We start from the raw sequence: 21,629 nt of genomic DNA, 5'->3' as shown, positions 1-21,629 counted from the left end.
CATTGCATTTCACACAGTGACATTTTGTTCCTCATAGACATGTGGTATAGGATTAGGATTTCTCCAAAACAACATTCTTGACTCTCATAAGCATCCATTCTCACTTAAAGTTAGCAATGTTATGACAAGTATATGAGTATCAACAGCTTTAATATGAACTATTTGCCTATTAGAAGGTTTTGCACATATACCTATGACATACTCAATGTGTATACATTTTGCAATATCTAAGTGGTATGGTATTAAACAGATTGCCATTTCTAACCCATAATCTAATGGAGCTACTATACAAATACTGATATTAGTTAAAGCACTGTTTCCTTCTCTTCTTTCCTAATACAATGAATTGCAAGCACAAATCAGATACTAGAGATTGGGGAACATGGTTTTGGAAGAATTTAATAATCACTGACACGCTTAAAGCAGTCCCTTTTTTACATTGTTGCTTTTCTTTAAAACTTCCAGGGAACACAAATATTTCTCAAGAGGCATATTCAAACCAACATGCACATGAAAATTACCTTCCATGTCTTCTAGAACTTTGAAAATATTCTTCTATATTGTCATCTTCACAATTGTAGCCTAAAAAAATTAACAAAAAAATTTATGACAGGTTATTGGAATTAGGCCTAATTTACCTTTCTTACCATCTTCAGTAAACTGTATAACGATGCCTGATTCATTCACCTCATGCTTCCTCATTATCAACTGAAATTACAGAACAGCATCAATAACAAAGAAACAATTCTCCCTTTATTTTAAAAAGTGAAAGGCAATTCACTCTTACCTATAGACATGAGATTCCTGTAGGTCTCCAGCATCACATCTCTGTAGAGAATCTTCTGTGAAGGATCCAGTAAAGTCCATTCTTCAAGAGTGAAGTTCACACACACATCATCATAGGTCACTGAATTCTAAAATATCCCATACAGGTATAAAACACAGAGCATGATGTCAATATCACATTATATATATGCCTCACTGACAATATATTAGAGTAATTCTGGTCCTTCCCCCACTGATTTCTTGACCCAGAAGTACTAATGTAATCACCAAATTATGTCTAAAGGAACCTGAATAATGGGGTTCAACTCTGTCATTTCTGTGTCATTTCTATACGATATAGGCTTCCAATAGAAATGCCAATTAACAGAGAGAGGGTGGGAGGGAGGGGAGACAGGAGAGAGAGAGGGAGGTAGAAGCAGTACTGAGCACACATCAAGAGAAATGGTATGAACAATTACTAACAAGGAAAAAAAATGATGGTCAAATTGGGTGTGTTGGCTAATTTTTAATCCCAGAATTCAGGAGGCAGAGGCGGGTGTTATCTCATTGAGCTAGATGCCAGCTTGGTCTACGCAATGAGTTAGTTCCATGAAAGCCAGAGGAACATAGCAAGACCCTAATTCCCCTGCAAAAATCAATGAGATGAATATAAAAGATAGAAAATAGAGTTCTTTACTGAAGTTCCTGCAAAGAATTATATGCTCATTCCAGTTTGGTATTCATCTTTCAGAAACTTCAAGTGACCCATTTTAAACTTGACACTAATAATATCTTCCTAAAAGGAAATGCATGTTCAAATCGTTGTTAAGTGCACAGATGAAAATATTGCCAATGTAATGTTGATCCTCTAAATAAGCAACATAGACCAGCAGAGATGGCTCAGCAGAGAAGAGATCCTGCTGGTTTGCAAATAATTGAGCTCAATTGCCAGTACTTACATGTGGGCTCACAACTATCCATTATCCCAACTTCAGGGTTTCTAAGGTCATCTTATGACTACTTTGAGGGCCAATGAGACACACATGAGGAACATTTTAATGAATATAGGCAAAATACTCATATTCATTAAAAATTTTCTTAACAAACACTACAGGTAGGAGAAAAGGCACACTCCTGCAATTCAATCAGTCAAAGAAAGAGCTCAGGTAGTAATAATGACATGATTATATACCATCCTGAGAAAACTAATATACTTTCTGCCAAATTTCAAAATTCAAGATGTACATGAAGGTCAGCACAACAACACATGTTTCACATGTGCAAAAACATACACTGCAGGTCCATGAGCCAAGAATAGAAAGAAAAAAAAAAAAACAGTCTAAGGAACAGCCTTGGTTTTGAGAGGATTTTGAGATCAGTGCGGAGTGGAAGGGCAGGATTTGAAGCCAAATCATGGGAGCCTGTGTTTGGCTGGAGACAGGTTTCAGAAGATCATCAGATGGTTCAGTTCTTGCAAAACAAAGCCTTTTCTTTTATTTACATTTCAATTGTCCATCCCAGGTTCCCCTTTGATTATTCCTCTGGTCTGCATCCCTTGATGACTGCCCCCTGATTCTTAGAAAAAGACAGCAAGTAATTCTTTCTTCTTTTGTTCTTAGCATTGCAAATGAGTTCAAAGATCTGCCTATCTTTGTAAGTAAGGACAATAAGTTCAGCTGAGTGGGATCAGCCCTGAAATATCCACTCAGTAGATCTTTCTCTCCTTTCTTAGTGTCTTTCTGACAAACTGATTCATAGTGCCACTTCCTTTGTTCTTCTACATCTTTGAAGTGCCTTATACAATTCATCTTTCATAGTTTTACTTTGCATTGCTGAGAAATTAGAATATCCTTAATATAAACAGGCTAGTTTAGTACAATAGTTTTTTTTTTCCACAAACCAATGTCTTTCAGCAGCTGTGGTATTTTGTTCATTAGCATTTAAAAATTTCAAGGTTAATAAAGCGCTATGTAATCTATCTTTAGGGGTTCTTGTTGATCCCTTTTGCCTATTAAGCATCTCTTTTAGAGTTCAATTAGATCTCTCCACAATTGCTTGTCCTGTAGGTGTGTGATATGCCTGTAACATGTTTTAAATGATAATATGCAAAAAATTGCTTCATCTTATTCGAGATACATGCCAGACTGTTGTCTGTTTCAATTTGTATGAGGATTCCCATAATGGCCATAACATCTAACAAATGTGTAATTACAGAATCAGCCTTTTCTGACGCTAAGGCAGTTGCTCATTGAAATCCTGAATATGTGTCTATAGTATGGTGCACATAGTAAAATGGAAGACATCCACTTGCCAAATGTCATTTCTTTGGGTACCCTTAGGGTTAATTCCTGTAGGCAATGGAGTTTGGCTATATAATGAGCAAGAAAAGCTGTGGGTTCCTTCCAAGTTGATAAAAATCAGACATGACAAGGGAGATCTCCTGAAGACCTTGGTGACAGAGAAGAAAAGGGAGACTAACACAATCAACAAAATAGGTGATATATATATATATATATATATATATATATATATATATATATATGGTGATGTTTATGTCTCTGTATATGGAAACAGATCTGGAACTGGCTGAGACTAAAATGTCTTTACACAGCCAATAACACTTATTGGGTACAAATGTCTCATCACTTGTTATTACATACCATCCTTTACGATGGGATGTATACAAAATTATATTGCAGTTTGATTATGTGATCAAACTAACCTGAAAAAAGACAGTCGTCTTTCTTTATTGATCTTCATTAACCAGTCTGTGCACCCTGCATGCTCCATGTGAATGTCTTTATAGAACTATATGCTGCTTGTAAATTTTGCTTATTACAGGATGAAAGAAGAGAAAGACAGTGCTGAAAAGATTCACACACCCTGATGCTGAGATTCTGAGACCTTCCATTCCAACTTCACATTTGATTCTACCTCAACTACGTCCAAGCTGCTTCTTTTAAAGACTTGATTCCAGAACTTTTCCAAAACAGCTAGCTTGCCTATCCAGCCTTTCAGACTGTCACAGTCAAGATATCAGCTAAGCAAACGATGCCTAGCTCTCCTTTGACAAAGCCAAGTTTCCTATTTCCTTTTGGGCCCTCAGAAGGGAATTCTTTGCTTCAATTCATCTGGAAGCAGACAAAAGAAGATGGTTATCCCAGTTCCTTATGTTTGAGTGGATGGCTCTGGTTATTTTATGAATTATAGATATGCTGTCATTGAAGGGATACTTTACAAATATACCTTTGGACAGGGAAGGAACTAGAGAGCTTAAATTCAGGGATTTCTACCTTTCCTCTTCTCTATCCTTCCTTCTTACGTGAACAAGAAGGAGGTGAAAGAGAAAAGGAGGCATATAGTAATATCATAGAAGTTAGAGAAATAGAAAAATAGGGATAGGTTAGCAAATTTACTCTTAAGCAAAACATTACATAGCTATTATCTTACATTGGTAACAATCTTTATAATTGATACAAAGTTGAAGTTATAATCTCTTACACTGGTAAAGAATTTACTTGACACAAATTTAAAGTTTTCATTGGTATGAATTTCTTATTGATATAAAATTGGGATTAATATTGTTACTCTCATATAGGCATTGTGCCTATACAACACATTTACGAATACAAGGCTTAGACTCAATCCTTCTATAATTGCTATTATAAACTGTTTTTAGATGATTAAGCAATAAGAGTTAAGGGCCAGATAGCAAACTCATGGTTCTGAGTTAATTAAAAGGGTGATTTTGAGATATTTCAATTAAAAATATGGCCAAGAGTAGTCAAGGCTTAACAGTTCAGAAATGTTTTGTGTAGATAAATAGTCTTCAAAGACATCAGAAGTCCACAGAATATGACACTTATGGACATTTATTTATTAAGGCTAGAGACCTGTCTGCTCCTGACAGCATCCCTTATTTGGATTCAAAGAAGAAATCGAGCATCATTGGAGTTACTCTAGTTGTGGTGAGATAGCCACTAGGCAAGAATTGCCTCAATTCATATACAGTTTAGAAAAAGGATACACTATGCAGAATAGTCAACTGATAATCTCTGACAAGACAGGATAATCATCTCTTCAAAATTTTGTGTTACACAAGTCTGGGCTAGAAGGCTAAAGACTGATGCTCCAACCTTTTGAAGAATAAGGGACTGTCCAGGTGTTCAGAGGTCTCTATAAATTGGCTAAGTTTTGGAAGCTATGTTTTGTGCTTCTCTTATTTTCAGATAATATCAGTCATTCTTGGATTTCTGACAGGGTTGAAGATTGGTAGTCTCATAGCCAACCCAAGCTATTTAGCACTGAGAAAGATGATACAGATTCGAGAGGATGGTTTTCATATAGCATATAATCTAAAACCAGGACATAAATCAGGTGTAGAACTATAAGTCTTTTAAGTTAGGATAGATGGCAGAGTGTTTATTTAACCAACAAAATCGATGGACTGTGTGTTAAGTGTATCTTATACTTCATAAATTGTAGAATGGTAATAGTTGTACTCAATTTATATCTGAGAGAAAAGAGCCTTTTAATTGGACAAAAAGGGGGAAATGTGGACTGCCCTGGTGCCATGTATTTTGATTCTAATTCCACTTCCCCAAGAGGGGATCATTTGGCTTGGAGATTCTTAGGTTATTTCAGATTGCCATCTGAAACTACATAGTGTTATTTTTCTCAGCAAATCACAGACTTTGTATTTGTTTCTGCCTTTGTTGCAATTATTTTCACTGTAGTCCTGAATGAGTGACTAATAACAGCCATCACAGATTTAATATTGCATCTAAGAAATCAGTCCATTATGTTTTAATTCTGCCTTACTCAGTTTCTCAGGGCATGGGCAGAATATGAAAGATTTTATGTCAAAATATCACACAAATGACCTCTAGATAAATTTTTCATATCCACTGACATACTACAACCTCAACTTCCTCTGTCTGGATTACATTCAACACTCCCACCTTACAGTCTTAAAAGAATGGCCAATTAAGCAGTCTGTACAGCTCTCTATGCCCTTTGCCTTCTCAAGTCCTGATAATTTCCATATTCTGTGCCCTCCACCAGCCTCGAGCAGGCTGGAAAGACCTTGTTTACCACAAGAGACCTTGTTACAATAGGACGTTGGTGGAGTTATCCACCCTGGCTGCATGTACAACTTCCTATAAGGAACTTAGAAGAACAGACTGCCCACCGAGCTTGCCTTGCAACATAATCCAGCTGAAACAAAAGGATGGGATCGGTGGGGCTTTCCCTATATATACAAGAGCTGAATATTAAACTTTCACCCTTGATCAGAAAACTTTGTCTTGGCTCCATGTTTCTCTGGATCGATCCTCTGTCTTTTTTTCATTTCCAGCTCTCCTTTCAGGTAAACCCAGTCTGTCTGTGGCTGCAGGCAGCTACAACATTCCTCCAAAGGAGACTGTTTCCAGGTTCTGGATAGCAGCAAAATCACTTTTTGTGTTTTTTGTTTGTTTGTTTTGTTTTTTTTGTTTTTGTTTTTTTGGTTGTTCTAACTTGCTTCTCTGCTGTTGTGAGTAAATCTTCTAACCAAAGCATCTCAGGTTATGGATGGGATTTTTTGAATGGTTCTGTCAGATAATAGTGCATCATTTTGGGAGCTTAGGATAGAAACTCAAGGTAGAAAATGAAGACAAAAAGAATGGACATTGTTTTCTGGTTTGTGCTCTTGGTTGGTCACTGTCTCATGCTCAGATTGCTCTCTTATGCAGTCCAGGCATACTTGTTTAGGGATATTGCATACTCAGTGGGAGAGACTTCTCATATCAATTATCAATGAACACAATCCCTCACACATAGTAACCAGCCATTCTGATGGAGGCACTCTTTCAATTGACTATAGTCTCAAAAACATTGAGAACTGAAATTAATTAGGACACAGAGACAATAATATAGCCAAGGTTTTAAAAACCCAAAAACAATGTGTTAACCATATCAATCACTTAGCCAAAACACAAACAGTGATGGCTGAAAAAACTGGAAAACACAGATTTGCCAAGAAATGAGAAGAGGCAAGACTTTAGCATCAAAAAGAGAAAACTTAAGATGTTTCTCCACAGAAAGCCCCCAAACTTAACAAACTCAAGGAACTTATTAGACAATTTACAAGAATAAAATAGGAGTATAATTAATAAAATCACACAACATAGATGGTACCCCTGTTATAAGAGACACAGAGATAGACTTATAAATATAACATAGTTCTTACAACAAGAATTACAGGATTATAGACAAAATCAAAGAAATCACAGAGACAGACTTATAAATATAACATAGTTGTTACAACAAGAATTACAGGATTATAGACAAAATCAAAGAAATCACTGGCCAGCACTCACACTATGCATTCTGGTTTATTCCTTTGCTAGTAATAAAAAAATGGATTGCTGGTAGAGGGCTATTCTAGTTGGAGAGATTTGTGTAACACATACAAAATGATTCAACATTAAAGAAAATGATTTGGACTAGTAAAAGTATCTCATTCTCTTATGATACAGAAAAGAATATATATTAGAAATACTTAGAAATCATTTTGTTTCAAATGATGCATAATTGCATATAAGTCTGTGCCAGGGTGAGGAATGCAAACTTTTACAAACCAAATGCAACAAAGCAGATTTAAAAAAAAACAAAAACGAAAGAGTAGAAGAACGTCTTCCGGGTCACTGTCGATAGTCTCTACCCGGGTGGGAACTTCTTTACCCTTTCCTGTAACTTAAAGGCTGCACCGACTTATGGTGCTTGAGATTTGGTGATGAGTTCCCAGAAAGGCAACATGACTCGATCCCGTCCTCAGAAGCACCAGAATACGTTCACCTTCAAAAATGACAAATTTGATAAGAGTGTTCAGACCAAGAAAATTAATGCAAAACTTCATGATGGAGTATGTCAGCGCTGTAAAGAAGTTCTTGAATGGCGTGTAAAATATAGCAAATACAAACCACTGTCAAAGCCTAAGAAATGTGTTAAATGTTTACAAAAGACAGTAAAGGACTCTTACCACATAATATGTAGACCATGCGCTTGTCAACTTGAAGTTTGTGCAAAATGTGGAAAGAGGAGATCGTTATTCCGTTTAATAAAGAACCAGAGACTTCAGACAATACTGAAAATGAAGGTTCTAACCATAGAAGAAGCTGCAGACAGAAGGAAGACAGTGATGAGGACTTAGATGCTGAGTCTGACTTGGATGGCGAGGATGGGGACACTCAGGCCTGCCAGCACCCAGTCAGTTGCAGAGGGAGTCAGAAAAGGCTGTTCCAGTAGGCAGAACTGGCTTGTGAGTGATGTTGGTTATTTATAACATTTGAGTAACAGAATCTTAAAGGTTTTCACAATAACACTTAAGCTGTATATACAGAATATGTGTGGGCACACTATGGCATGTTGTATAAAAACTATAGAAGTCATTTATAAAAACATATTACCTAATGTCAAATAATTCAGTGCTGAGAATTGGTGATTGTATCAGATCCATCTCATGGAAAACTAAGATGACTAGCTCAGTACATTTCCATAGCCTGACCTTGGCTATGTGACTTCTTTAGCAAAAGCCCCCTTATATCATAGAAAGCAAAACAGTATTCTCACACACACACACACACACACACACACACACACACAATCATGTGTAATGATTTTCCTTCAAAAATGTTTTTATATACTTTATTCCATTTTTTAAACTTTTTCCTAGTTTGGAAATATATACCTAGAAAAAAATATATAGACTGTATAGTTAACTACCTAGAAAGGAAAATCCAACATTCATACTAGAGTGGAGGTACTTGCAGTATCAGAAGCTCCTGTGAAGTTCTCCCTCATAAACTTATCCCTCCCAGAATTCCATCATCCTGAATTATCACTTTATTGCCAGTGTTTTTACTTGTAAACAGTGTAATTTAGCTTCATGTGATTATTGAAATCTGTGTCCATGTGTTTAAAAACCCAAAGCTACAGAAAAGTGATCAGGTGGTACAATGAACTTTTAGCTAGATTCCCAATTTTAATGTTCTCCTATGTTTTCTATGTGTCCTAATCTCTATGAATGTATATATGACACATATGTACATGTATATATGTGTGTATATATTTGCTGAGCCATTGAAATAAATGGGAACCTGTGGTTTTGGGAAAAAAACAAAACGAAAACAAAAACAATGTATTTGTATTATACACCTAAAGAGCTTGTTTTTATACTAATTGATTTATAACTCATAAGTACTTTTGAAAGCAATACTATCGCAATACTTTCTCTGTTTTTAAGCATAGGTTTGTGTGTGTGTGTGAGACACCTTTGACATCTTTTTCTATGTGAGTACAGTTGATACACAAGAGAAGAGGACTTCAGATCCTCTGGATATGAAGTAGCAGGTAGTTATGAGCCCTCAACGTGGGTAGTATGTTGGTATCTGAAGTCAGGTCAACCTGAAAAAGAATATTTACTGAGTGCCCTGCCCAGCCTATATAGTACATTTTTATCCAATAAACAAAAAGTCTTCCACAGATTACTAATAACAAAAATGTAAATAAATATAGAAGTAAAAAAATGATCCCTGGGATCTTGATGTCTAAGTATTAAGATGTTGGGTATGGGACTAGGTAGGATGCCTCCAGACCTTACCCATTCTCTGTTACTTGAGACAGAATATTCAGGGCTGCTCTTATTGAGTAGCTTCCTCTCCCTCTGTCCATGCTCTAGATACCACAAACCATCCCATCTGCTCTTCTCTTCCAGACTCATCTGTGTCTTAGTACTCAACTACAGGCAGATACTACCTGTTCAACCAACAGGCCAGGTCTACCAGGAGACTAGGTAGGCTGTCAAAAGACCTATCCCACTATCTGTTACCTCAGACCCAATTTTCACAGTGGATCCTACAGTGGACTAGAACACTGGAGGCAGCTTCACATCTCCTCTCTCTATAACTCCTTTACACTGCTAAAATCATCTTTTTCTGGCCTTCTCTTACCCCAGCCTCCAACACGAGCAAAAATTCCTCCTTGAACACATATGCCATGCAGATGGGTAAGAAAGGTAACATTCAGCTAACAGAGTCTTTGAAAATCCAAAGAGTAAAAAGAAACCCAGGAAAAAACCTCCCACCAAAACAAAACAAACCCCAGAAATCACCATGTTGACCTATATTCACCTCAAACACAGAGGCCTACCCAGCAGCATAGGAACATAATCAATAACAATCAGGGAAATATGTCACCAAAAATACCAAGCTACCATACCACAGCAGGTCCTGAATATTCCAACATAGCTGAAAGCAAAGTAAAAGATAAAACCAACAATATAAAGATGATAGAGGCCCCTAAAGAGGAAATGAATAAATTGCCAGGAAATCCAGGAAAATGAAATCAAACAATGAGAGAAAACCAATGAAAACAAAAGAAAACGGTTGAATTAAACACATAAAATTGTTCAAGGTATAAAAGTGGAAATAGAAGTAATAAAGAAACAGAAACTAAAGAATCCTGGAAATGAAAATTTTAGGAGTACAACAATGAACTACAGACACACCGTTCAACCACAGATTAGAGATGGAAGAATCTCAAGAATTGAGGACACGACAGAAGAAATGGACACATCAGTCAAACAAAATGTCAAATCTCAAAACTTGCTGGCATAAAACATCTAAGAACTGTGGACAAAAACTATAAAGAAGAGGACTAGAAGAAAGACAAGTCTATCAGCTCAAATATCCAGAAAATTTTTCATTACATTTGTAAAAGGAAATTTCCGTCACCTAAAGAAGAACCCCATGAATGTACAAGAGGCATGCAAAATACTACATGGATTGGTCCAGAAAAGAAAGTTCCATTGCTATGTAATAATCAAAATACTAAGCATTTAGAACAAAGAAAGAATATGAAAAGCTGAAATGGGAAAGCAAAACAAACTAAGTAACATATAAATGCAGACCTACTTGAATTATACTTGTCTTCTCAATATTCTAAAAGCTAAAAGGGCTTGGACTATGTGCTGCAGATCCTAAGGAACTATAGATGACCACTGAGATTACTATACCCAGAAATTAAAGTCAGATTTAAACAATATCTGTCTATAAATACATCCCTACACAAAGTACTAGAAGGAAGATTTCTAACCCAAGAAAATGAGTAATTGCACACATGAAACACAGGAAATGAGTAATTGCACATCATTAGGAAAACAAAAAGAAAGTAAGCACACACACTTACACACATAAAACTGCCACCACAACTATCACTACACAAAATACCAGGAATTTAATTTAAAGTCAGTGTTCATTGATATCTCTCAATATCAATAACTCAATTTACCAATAAATCAGGCAAACAGAAGGTATACTAAGACAGAATCAATCCTTCTATTGCATAAAAGAAATATACTTCAACATCAAGGATACATATTACCTCAAGGTAAAAAGTTGGAAAAAAATATTTCAAGCAAATGGACCTAAGAATCAAGCTGGTATAGCCATTTTAATATATCACAAAATAGACTTCAAACAAAAATTAATCAAAAGAGATGGAGAAGGACTCTGTAGTAAAAATAAAAGTTTACCAAGATATTTCAACTATTAACATCTATGACCTAAATTAACGTTTATGACCTCATTGTAAAAGAAACACTTCTGACACACATTGATCCTTACACACTGAAAGTTGCAGACTTCAATTTCTCTCTCTCAGCAATGAAAAGGTCCTTCAGACAAAAAATAAACAGAGAAATGTTCCAGCTAATTAACATTAAAGAACATTGAGCCCAACAGATATTTCTAGAACATTGTACCCAAACACAAAAGGATATAACCTATTCTTAGCAACATATGGAACTTTCTCAAAAAGTGATGACATACTTGAATACAGTGCAAGTCTCAAAGGATGCAAGAAAACTGAAATACCTCCCTGTGTCCTATCAGACCAGCATGGAGGAAAGCTGCAAGGCACCAACAACAGAAACAACAGAAGGCTTAAAACTTTATGGAAACTAAGCAACTCTGAACAGAATGAAAAATGAGTGAAGATGGAAATAAAGAATGTTAAAGACTTTCTAGAATTCAATGAAAATGAATATACAACCTATTCAAACTTATGGGACATAAGGAAAGTAATGATTAGAAGACAGTTGATAGCACTAAGCATAGACATAAAAAATTAGATCTCTTACTAGCAGATTAATAGTATGCCTAAAAACTCTAGAACCAAATGAAAAAAAGCACAGCTAAAAGGTGTGGTGCTTATAGACAAGGAGAAATTATTGAATTGAGGGCTGAAATCAATATCATGAAAAGAGAACACAAAGAGAATCAAAGAAACAGAGTTGATTCTTTGAGAAAAAAAAAAGACAAAGCCTTATTCAAACAAAATAAAATAAAAAGAATATTCAAAATTTAAAAGTCAGAAACAAGGAAGATGCTACAACAAGAAACAATGAGGAAATCGAGAATCATGAGGACATACTTTAAAAACAGGTACATGACAAAATTTGACAATTGAAAAGAAATGGATAATTTTCTTGATAGGTACCACTTACCAGAGTTAAATCAAGATCAGATATACAATTTAGGAAGCCCTATAACCCCCAAAGACATAGAAGAATTCATTACAAAACTTCCAACTAAAGAATCCAAGGGCTGCTTAGTTTTAATGCAGAATTCAACCACACTTTCAAAGGAGATTGAATGCCAATACAGCTCAAGATATTCTACAAAACAGAATCAAAAGAAACATTACCCAACTCATTTCATGAAGCCACAATTACCCCAATGCCCAAGTACATAAAGACCCAACACAGAGTTTAACAGGCAAATTTCCCTTATAAGCATAGATGTAAAAATCACTTAATAAAATACTTGGAAAGAGAATTAAAGAACAAGATGAAGAAGCTTACCCACAATGTTCAAGAAGGTATCATCCCAGAGATGCAGGAATTGTTGAACATATGAAAATCAGGAAAAGTAATCCACAATATAAAAAAAAAAGTAACAGAAAAATTACAGGATCATCTAAAGGGAGAGAAACTTAAAGCAATTTCACTAAAATCAGGAACAAGTTAAGTCTGTTCACTCTTTCCATATGTATTCAATATAGTTATTGAAGTTCTAGCTAGAGCAATAAAACAACTGGAAGAAATCAATGTGACACAGTTTAGAAAGGAAGAACTCAAAGTATCCTAATTGGCAGGTGCTATGATAGAATACATAAGTAACCCCCAAAATTCACTATCAAACTCCTAGAGCTGATAAATGCTTCCAGGAAAGTAGCTGGGTGTAAGATTAACTCAAAAAATCAGTACCCATCTTATACAAAAATGACAAATGGACTGAAAAATCAGGCAAACAACACCATCCACAATATCCTCAAATAATATAAAATATGTTGAAGATAATCTAAAAAAGCAAGTGAAAGACATGTATGATATAGATGTCAAGTCTTTGAAGGATATGATTGAAAAATATCTCAAAAGGTATAAATATTTCTCATGTTCATGAATCAGTAGTATTAACATAGTAAAAATGGGCATCCTACCAAAACCAATCTACAGATTCAACATAGTCCCCATCAAAATTCCAAAAAAGAATTGTTTACAGACTTTCAAAGAACAATTCCTACCTCATATGGAATAACAAAAATTGAGGATAGCTAAAACAATCTTGAACAATAAAAGAACTGTATTGCATTGGCATAAAAACAGACAAGTTGATCACCAGAATCAAATTGAAGACGCAGACATAATCCTATCCACATGTGGATACCTGATATTTTTATAAGGAATCCAGAAATGCACAATGGAAAAAATAGCACCTTCAACTAATGGTGCTAGTTAAACAGTAGTTCTGAATGTTGAAGACTGCAAATAGATCCATATACATAACCCTGCACAAAACTCAAGTCCAACTGGATCAAAGGCCTCAAAATAAAACCATACACACTGAAGTTGATATAAGAGAAAGAGTGCTCTCCTCTTCAGCCTTGAGGTTACTGGCACAGGAGACAACCTTCTGAACAATACACCTATAGTGTTATAGATTAGCAATGAGTGAGCAAGCAAAGTAGTTTTTTCAACTAGGTTCCCTTAATTTCAGGAAGCAATTTGCATTTACAAAGAAAGGATTAATTATTATTTATCTTGAAAAGTAATCTGATAAGAATCTTTAAAAAGGCACAAATTAAATTTTTATATAAAAATCAATCATATCTATTGTAAATCCTCAGAATGCACATCTACCATCAGCAATTCTTATTAAATCATATCAGGAAGCTAAGGGCAAATCTAGGTATAAGAAATCAATCACTAGGAGTGGGGGGGGGGTCCCGGGTGGGTGGGAGATGGGGTAAGGGGACAACATATGAAATGTAAATAAATTATCCAATAAAAAAAAATAACAAAAAAAAAAGAAATCAATCATTACCAGTTCAGCTTCAGTGACAGTCACATCAGCCAGTGCTGCCATGTTCTTGATCCCTGTCCTTAAGAAGTCCCTGCCTTTCTAAACTTCACATTTTTTCCTACATTTTTTTTATATCAAAGACAATAGTAAAGGGCTGGAAAAGGTCTTCCAAGCAAACAGACTCAAGAAACAAACTGGTGTAGTTATTCTGACTTCCAGTTAAACAGACTTTCAACCAAAAGTAATCAAAAAAGCTGAGGAAGGATACTTTATGAGCATCAGAGGGAAAATTCCACCAAAATGACATCTCAGTTCTGAACATCAATGTTCCAAAGACAAAGGCAGCCACATTGGTAAGAGAAACATTGTTGAGGCTTAAGTATCACATCAAACCCCACACATTAATAGTGGGAGACATCAACACCCCACTCTCACCAAGGGCAGGTCATTAAGATAGAAACTAAAAAAAAGAAAGGATATAACAAACATCCTTTGATTAAATGGACCTAACTGATATCTACAGAATATTTCACCCAAACAACAAAGAATATACTTTCTTTTTAGTACCCCATGGATCCTTATCCTAAACTGACCATGTACTCCCTCACTAAACAAACCTCAACAGATACAGGAAGATTGACCTAACCATTGGATCTTCTCAGATTACCATGGATTAAAACTAGACTTCAACAACAACAGAAACAACAGAATGTCTATAAACTCATGGAAACTCAACAGCTCTCAATAACCACTGGGTCAAAGAAGAGATGAAAAAAAGAAATGAAAGGTTTTCTACAATTCAATGAAAATGAAAGCACAGCATACCAAACTTACAGGGCACAAAGAAAGCAGTCCTAAGATGAAAGTTCATAGCATTAAGTGCCTTCATAAAGAAACTAGAGAGATTCCATAGTAGCAACTTAACAGCACACCTGAAAGCTCTAGAATAAAAAGAAGCAATCACACACCTGAGGAGTAGACAGCAGGAACTAATCAAACTCGGGCTGAAATTAATCAATTAGAAACAAAGAGAACAATATAAAGATCAACAAAAAATAAGAGCTGGTCATTTGATAAAATCAACAAGATAGACAAACACTTAGACAATAACAGACATGACATGGTTGCCAATGAGCATGCATGACAGTTTTGGCTGTGGGAGCAGGGTCAACCTTAAATATGCATCTCTGGCTTTCTAGTGTCCAGATGGTGTTGCTCTTTCTTGTATGCTTTACTGCATTGCCTTTTTCTAAATCACATCACTCCTCAAATATAACTGTGGTAAAATCTCTGGGAAAAGGATTGAGGCCATTATTAGAGAGGAAAATGGCTTTGAAGTCTATAAGAACAAACTGCTTGGGCCATTCAAACAGTCAATCCAGGGGTAATGGGACAAGGGGTTCTAGATGTGGAGACTGAATGTTTAATTGTTCCCTGGGAAATTTTAGCCAGCTCATGATGGTTAACCTTTATCAGGAAATATTTGCAGTAAGAAACACTTTTGAGAAACCTGAAATTTTAGTAGGTAATATCATTGAAGACATCAAGGAAAAGGAACACTAGGCCTGAGTCACTAAGGACATGGATGTCCATAGAAAATACAAGAGATATGATTGACAAAGAAATAGCTGTGTCTACTGGACTAATGAGGAATGGTGAAAGCCCCTACAACGGGAGATCTCTATTAATAGAAAATTTGATCCAGAAATACTGTTGGGGAAAATTGTTGCTGGCATTTCCAACCGCAATAAGCCCATATAATAAACATACAATCCAGTTAGTATAATTGTTAACATTTTGTCTAGACTCCACCCAGAGTTACCTGGTGACAGCCAGGCATACCTGACTCACTATAAAAGGTGCTGCTTGACCCCTCCTCTCTCTTTTGCCTTCTTGCTCCTGCTCTGTCCTCTTGTCCCTAATCCTCTCTCCCCCCCTCCTTTCCCCTCCCTTCTCTCTTTCTATGTCCTCATGGCCACCTTCAACTCCTCTACTCTCTTTCTCTCTCTCTGCCATTCTCTGTCTCTACTACCCTTTCAATTCCCCTCCTCATGCCCTGAATACACTCTACTCTATACTATACCATTGTGTGGCTGGTCCCTTAGGGGAAAGGGATGCCTTAGCATGGGCCTCCAGCGGCACCTCCTTCCCCACACCTGGCTACAGATCCACCAAACATGTTCCCTCTCTCCTTATCTTTTTTATAAAGCACAACAATAATTATAATCTATAAACATAGATTGGGTAGATCTAACTATACTAACTCATTTTCCACCTATAGGATGCCTTGCTACATGTAATTTCTCCTGGCCACACGGTTCTGGTCCATCATGGCTTCCTCTTCTCCTTCCCCTCTTATCCTCTTCTGTTTCTCTACCTGCCCCACTCTCAAACCTCTAGTCCCAACTTTCCCCTCCAGTCTCCAATCACAGGCTGTAGCCTTTATTGGCCAGTTAAAATGGGCAGAAGATTCACATGAGATCACCTGAATACATGACTGCTAGTCAGGGGCAAACTCCTTTGAGGAAGCAGATAAATATCATAATACAAACAACATCAGGACAACCCACAACAGAAAACTGAAAGATTTGGGGCCAGTGAACTCCTTTGACAGCAGCTTCCCAATAAACCTTCCTTTATATAATCTAATGTTTAAATTAGATCATTTTACTGGTGAGGATATAACTTATCAGCTGGTACAGGCCACAACTTCCTGAATAGAACAACAATGGATAAGGCACTATGACTAACACCTGGTAAATGAGAACCCAGAAAATTGAAGATTCTGTAATGCAAAGAACACTATCAATAGGACAAAACAGCAGTCCACAAACTAGGAAAAGATCTTCAACACCCCTATATCTGACAGAGGGTTCATATCCAAAATATACAAAGAATTCAAGAAGTTAGACACCAATGACCCAATAACCCAATTTAAAAATTGGTTATAAAGCTAAACAGACAATTCTCAACAGAGGAATTTCGAATGTCTGAAAACCACTTAAACAAATGTTCAACTACCTTAGTCATCAGAGAAATACAAATCAAAATGACTGAGATTCCACCTGAAAACGGGTAAGTTCAAAGACTCAAGCAACAGCATATACTGGTGAGAATATGGAAAAAGGAGAATGCTTTTTCATTGCTTGTGGGAGAGTAAACCTGCATAATAACTCTGACCCTATCCATTGGATTCTGAAAAACTGGGAATAGTTTTTCCTGAAGACCAGCTATACTACTCATGGCCATATACCTAAAAGGATCTCCACCTTACCACAAGGATATGTGCTCCACCTATGTTCATAGCAGCTTTCTTCATAATAGGCAAAAATTAAAACAACTCACATGCCCCTCAACCAAAACTGTATACAGAAAATGTGGTTCATTTACACAATGGAATACTACTCAGCTATTAAAAACAAGTACATTGCCAGTATTGCGGTCAACTAGATAGAACTAGAAAAAATCGTTCTGAATGAGGTAACTGAGACCCTAAAGAACATGTATGGTATGTACTCACTTAAAAAAGGATATTAGCCATAAAGTACAGGATTCACATACTACACTTTACAGACTCAAGAAGCTAAACAAGAAGAAAGCCCAAGAAGGATGCTTGAATTTCACTTAGAAGGAGGAATAAAATAGTTATAGGAAGCAGATGGAGGGAAGGGATTGGGTGGTAGAGGGGATGGGAAGGGAAATGTGGGGGTTGAGAATCATTTATGGGGAGAGACAGGAAAGAGGGACAGAAGGCTAAGAGAATTAACAGAAATAGGTGGCTGTCAAGGGTGGGTGCCATCTCTAGGACCTGCCAGTGATCTGGGATGGGTGAGGCTACTCAGGAGTCTATGGGGGTGACTTTAGCTGATACTCCTAGCAGTGGGGATATGGATACTGAAATGGTTATTTTCTGTAGCCAGAGAGGACCCAAAGTGGAAGGATAAGGACACCAACCCACCCACAAAACTTTTGACCCAAAATCTGTCCTGTCTATAAGAAATGCAGGGATGGAGCAGAGAATGAGGGAGTGGCCCAACAATAACTGGCTCAACTTGAGACTTATCCTATTGGCAAGCACCAAACACTGACATTATTAACGATATTCTCTTATGTTTGCAGACAGAAGGCTAGCATAATTGTCCTCTACAAGGCTCCATCAAGCAGTTGACTGAAATGGATGCAGAGACCCACAGCCAAATAGTGGATGGAGCTCAGTGAGTCTTTCTAAAGAGTTGATGGAAGGATTGAGAGACCCAGATGAGTAGGATGGTCTTCATGTGGGTTTCCCAAACCTGTTGTCTGTCTGTGACTCTTATTCCCCTAACTGGGCTGCATTTTCAGGACATAGTGGGGGATGATGAATCTAGTCCTGCAGAGACTTGATGTGCCAGGGTTGGGGGTACACCCAGAGGGGTCATCTGCCCTCCCAGAGAAGAAAGTGGGAGGATAGATAAGAAACTGGAGGATGGTGGTGATGGGGCACCATTCAGAATGTTAAGTGAATACATAAAACCTTCTGGTATGGTGGCATGACATCATGAAATTTAAAGGAAAATAGATGCATCTAAAAAAAAAAAAATCACCAAAAGAGGGAACCAAGACCTAGAAACCAAAATATGGTAGGCATTAAATGGTATTAGCTATTAGATAAATGATATTCTAGCTACAACCTAAAAACTCAGAGAGGTTACAGGAAAAGAGGAGGCAAAGGTAAAATCGAATAGATTATGTGGGTTAATGAAGGTGACTGAGGACAGGAGTGGAGCATCAGTTGGGAGATGGAGGAAGAGAGTACAGTGCAGAGAGAACCAGCTGGAATTAGGGGACATTTTGGATTAGTGTAGAAACTTAATGCACTACTAAATTCCTAGAATCTAAAGGGTGACCTTCATGAGGATTCATTCTAATGGAGAATACAGTCTGAACAGGCAATCCTTTGAAGTCAAGCAGGACTTAAGTGGTGGGAATGGATTACAATCAGTTTAGTTGTTTTCTGCAGAGGTCAAATGGAGATCCCAAACAACTCAGGCTAATGGTAGAACAAAGAGTATAAACACTGGGGTGGGGAGGTCTTGCATAAGCTATGTGTTATGCTACTTAAGCTTCTTAAGAAGAATATCATCTTCTACACTACTTACATGGGGGAAGTGGAAGAACTCTATGAGGTCAGCAGAAACGGTACACACTGAGGAGCATTCTAATCAAACAGTGCTGCACAAAGGGAACTCGGGGTATCTCAAGAACACTCCTGACTAAGCCTATAGTTGCCTTAGGACTGATAACCACAGCTCCTTGTGGTAGGAAGAGTTGTGTTCCCCGAATCTGACGCAACCCCTCCCAAACAGAATGGCTCCAGACAATTAGGAGCTCTCCTAAGCATATTCCTTGTTTTAGAGAAGGAGCTCTGTTTTATCTCTCTCTACCTCAGGGCCTTAGGGAAAGCCCCCAAGGCCTAGGCACTGACTGGTACTACCTCTGCCAAGCATATTCCAGGGTTTCAGAAGGAGCTATATCTTTCTCCATACAAGCAGATTTCAGGTAAAGGCTAGCTTGATCAGGCCAGCACTCAACACAACAGTATTTTTATTTTTTTACTATTACAAATAGTTGTCACCTTGCCCATGTAGCAGAACTATGCTTTTCTCTAGAACAAAATTGAACCTTTATGGCACACCAGGCCATTATGTTTATTGTGATCAGTAATGCCAAATTGAGCAGCTTATTAGAGCTCTCTGATATGGGGATGGGCCTAGTGGCTTGATGTAAATCAGGGTTTTTTCCTTTCTTATGGTTTGAAGACATATATCTGGGCAATTCTGGTGAACAAACGTGTATCCTAGGACTCTAATCTCTAACAGACCTGGTTAGCATACTCCGTATCTGTGGGTGTTTTACAGGCAGTCCTCCCTCAGCTAAATTCTATTTGGTGTGATTTAGTATTTCCTAAGGATTTACATCTTCAATTGAATCCTTTATATCTTCAATTCTACTCTTTTACACCAGAGTTTAATACTGGATTGGTACCTAACACATGAGATGCAACTTCCACAAAATTAACTCCAACTGTATCTTACACCTAAATGTGAAATGCTAAGGGCAGATTATGTAGAAACTAGGGTTCTCTGAGTTTCGCATTCTGCCAAGATGTTTCTACACACAAGCCACTATGCAGATGCAGCCCCCACAGTGAAGTTATTCAGAAGCTACCGCTGGGTCCAAAGAGTAGTTAGAACCACAAGGGACTCTACAGAGGGCAGCCTGTTCCCACCTACTCCGGGAGAGACCAGCTCCCGCAGCTCAGCCTCCTGCTCCTCCACACTGTTAGCAATGACCCTGTACTCACCATGTTGAAACTTTGGCGTTCGGCTGATTGCATCCCACAGCACCCAGCAGCAGGGATCAGAGCATAGGACACCAGATCACTCAGGCACGCTCAGCAACTCCCGGCTCCCGGAAGTACCTCCCTTCTCTGACTGGCAGGTCTGTCTGAAGGGTCTGATTGGCCAGTGTGTCTTGAGTGACTTGAGCACCTCCCCTAGGGGGTCGAGCTTGCTGGAGGTCCACAGCTGAGTGTTTCCTGGCCCAGACTTCTAAACAAAAGGCAGATCTTTTCCTAATCTTCAGGGATTTGCATTTCAGGAGCACTTTTGCCTGCCCTCCAATAGCTTACACGTCTTCCCACGCAGGTCCAGAGATGACCCAGAACTCCAGTTTGCACTGCTCAGCAGCCAGCTTCTCCCCTTTCTGGACATTGAGCCTGTACTCACACAGGTCCTGACTTCAAAGATTCCAGAGCTCCCCAGTAGGCACTTCCCCTCTTCCTTCTGGAATCAAGGTAGATAGTATGGATAGCCCATTAGCAAATTGCAGTGTAGTTATTAATCTGTCCTACAAGTGGAAGTGTGCTCAGAACGCAAACGAATTATAGAGATTTTAGTAAACGAGTGGTGAGGGGTTTTTTTTTTTGTTGTTGTTTTGTTTTTAAAAGTTTGTTGCTGTTGTTGTTACTGAAATGAAGACAAACAATGTGGAGCACTATTTTTTTGCAGGCACATCTTCCCTGTTGGGCAAGCAAGGAGATCATGGGAGTCATTTCCAAACCAATGATTTCCTTCAAGAAAAAACACACTGAAATTTTTCCGAGGGAGTCTGGATATGTTCACTTACAGGTTTTCCTACACCTGTAAATGCTGAATCAAATTCTCTGCTGAAAGTGGTCACAATTCTCACATATGCAAAGGACAGGGAACACACATTCCCTAAAACATGAAGGAAAAGTCACCTAACACAACTATGGACACTTTTCTTAGAGGAACATCTTTGCTGAGCTAGTCTACCCTCACAGTAAGGCTACTTTAGCCTCGGAGCTGGCTGGCTCAAAGGAAGGCCACAGCTGCTTCCATGAAAGAGTTCATTTTAACTTGCTCTCACTGCTGTTTGTTTCAGGGCTGTGACACCCCT

At 37.7% G+C, this 21,629-nt stretch overlaps 1 long non-coding RNA gene and 1 pseudogene across 1 annotated transcript; one reads left to right on the top strand and one right to left on the bottom strand.

The window, feature by feature from the left end:
- Window positions 1-520: 520 nt before the first annotated feature.
- Window positions 521-20,602, bottom strand: LOC114636934. The gene is made up of 3 exons (XR_003713706.1): window positions 20,512-20,602; window positions 788-914; window positions 521-582 (listed from the first exon to the last, which is right to left on the bottom strand). It is a non-coding gene; the product is annotated as an uncharacterized LOC114636934 (long non-coding RNA).
- Window positions 7,541-8,057, top strand: LOC114636933 (annotated as a pseudogene).
- Window positions 20,603-21,629: the final 1,027 nt, after the last annotated feature.

Source organism: Grammomys surdaster, unplaced genomic scaffold (genome assembly GCF_004785775.1).
Source record: "Grammomys surdaster isolate TR1022 unplaced genomic scaffold, NIH_TR_1.0 125079, whole genome shotgun sequence".
NCBI lineage: Eukaryota > Metazoa > Chordata > Mammalia > Rodentia > Muridae > Grammomys > Grammomys surdaster.
Note: the sequence above shows the minus strand (reverse complement) of the source record. Positions and strands in the feature narration are given on the sequence as shown.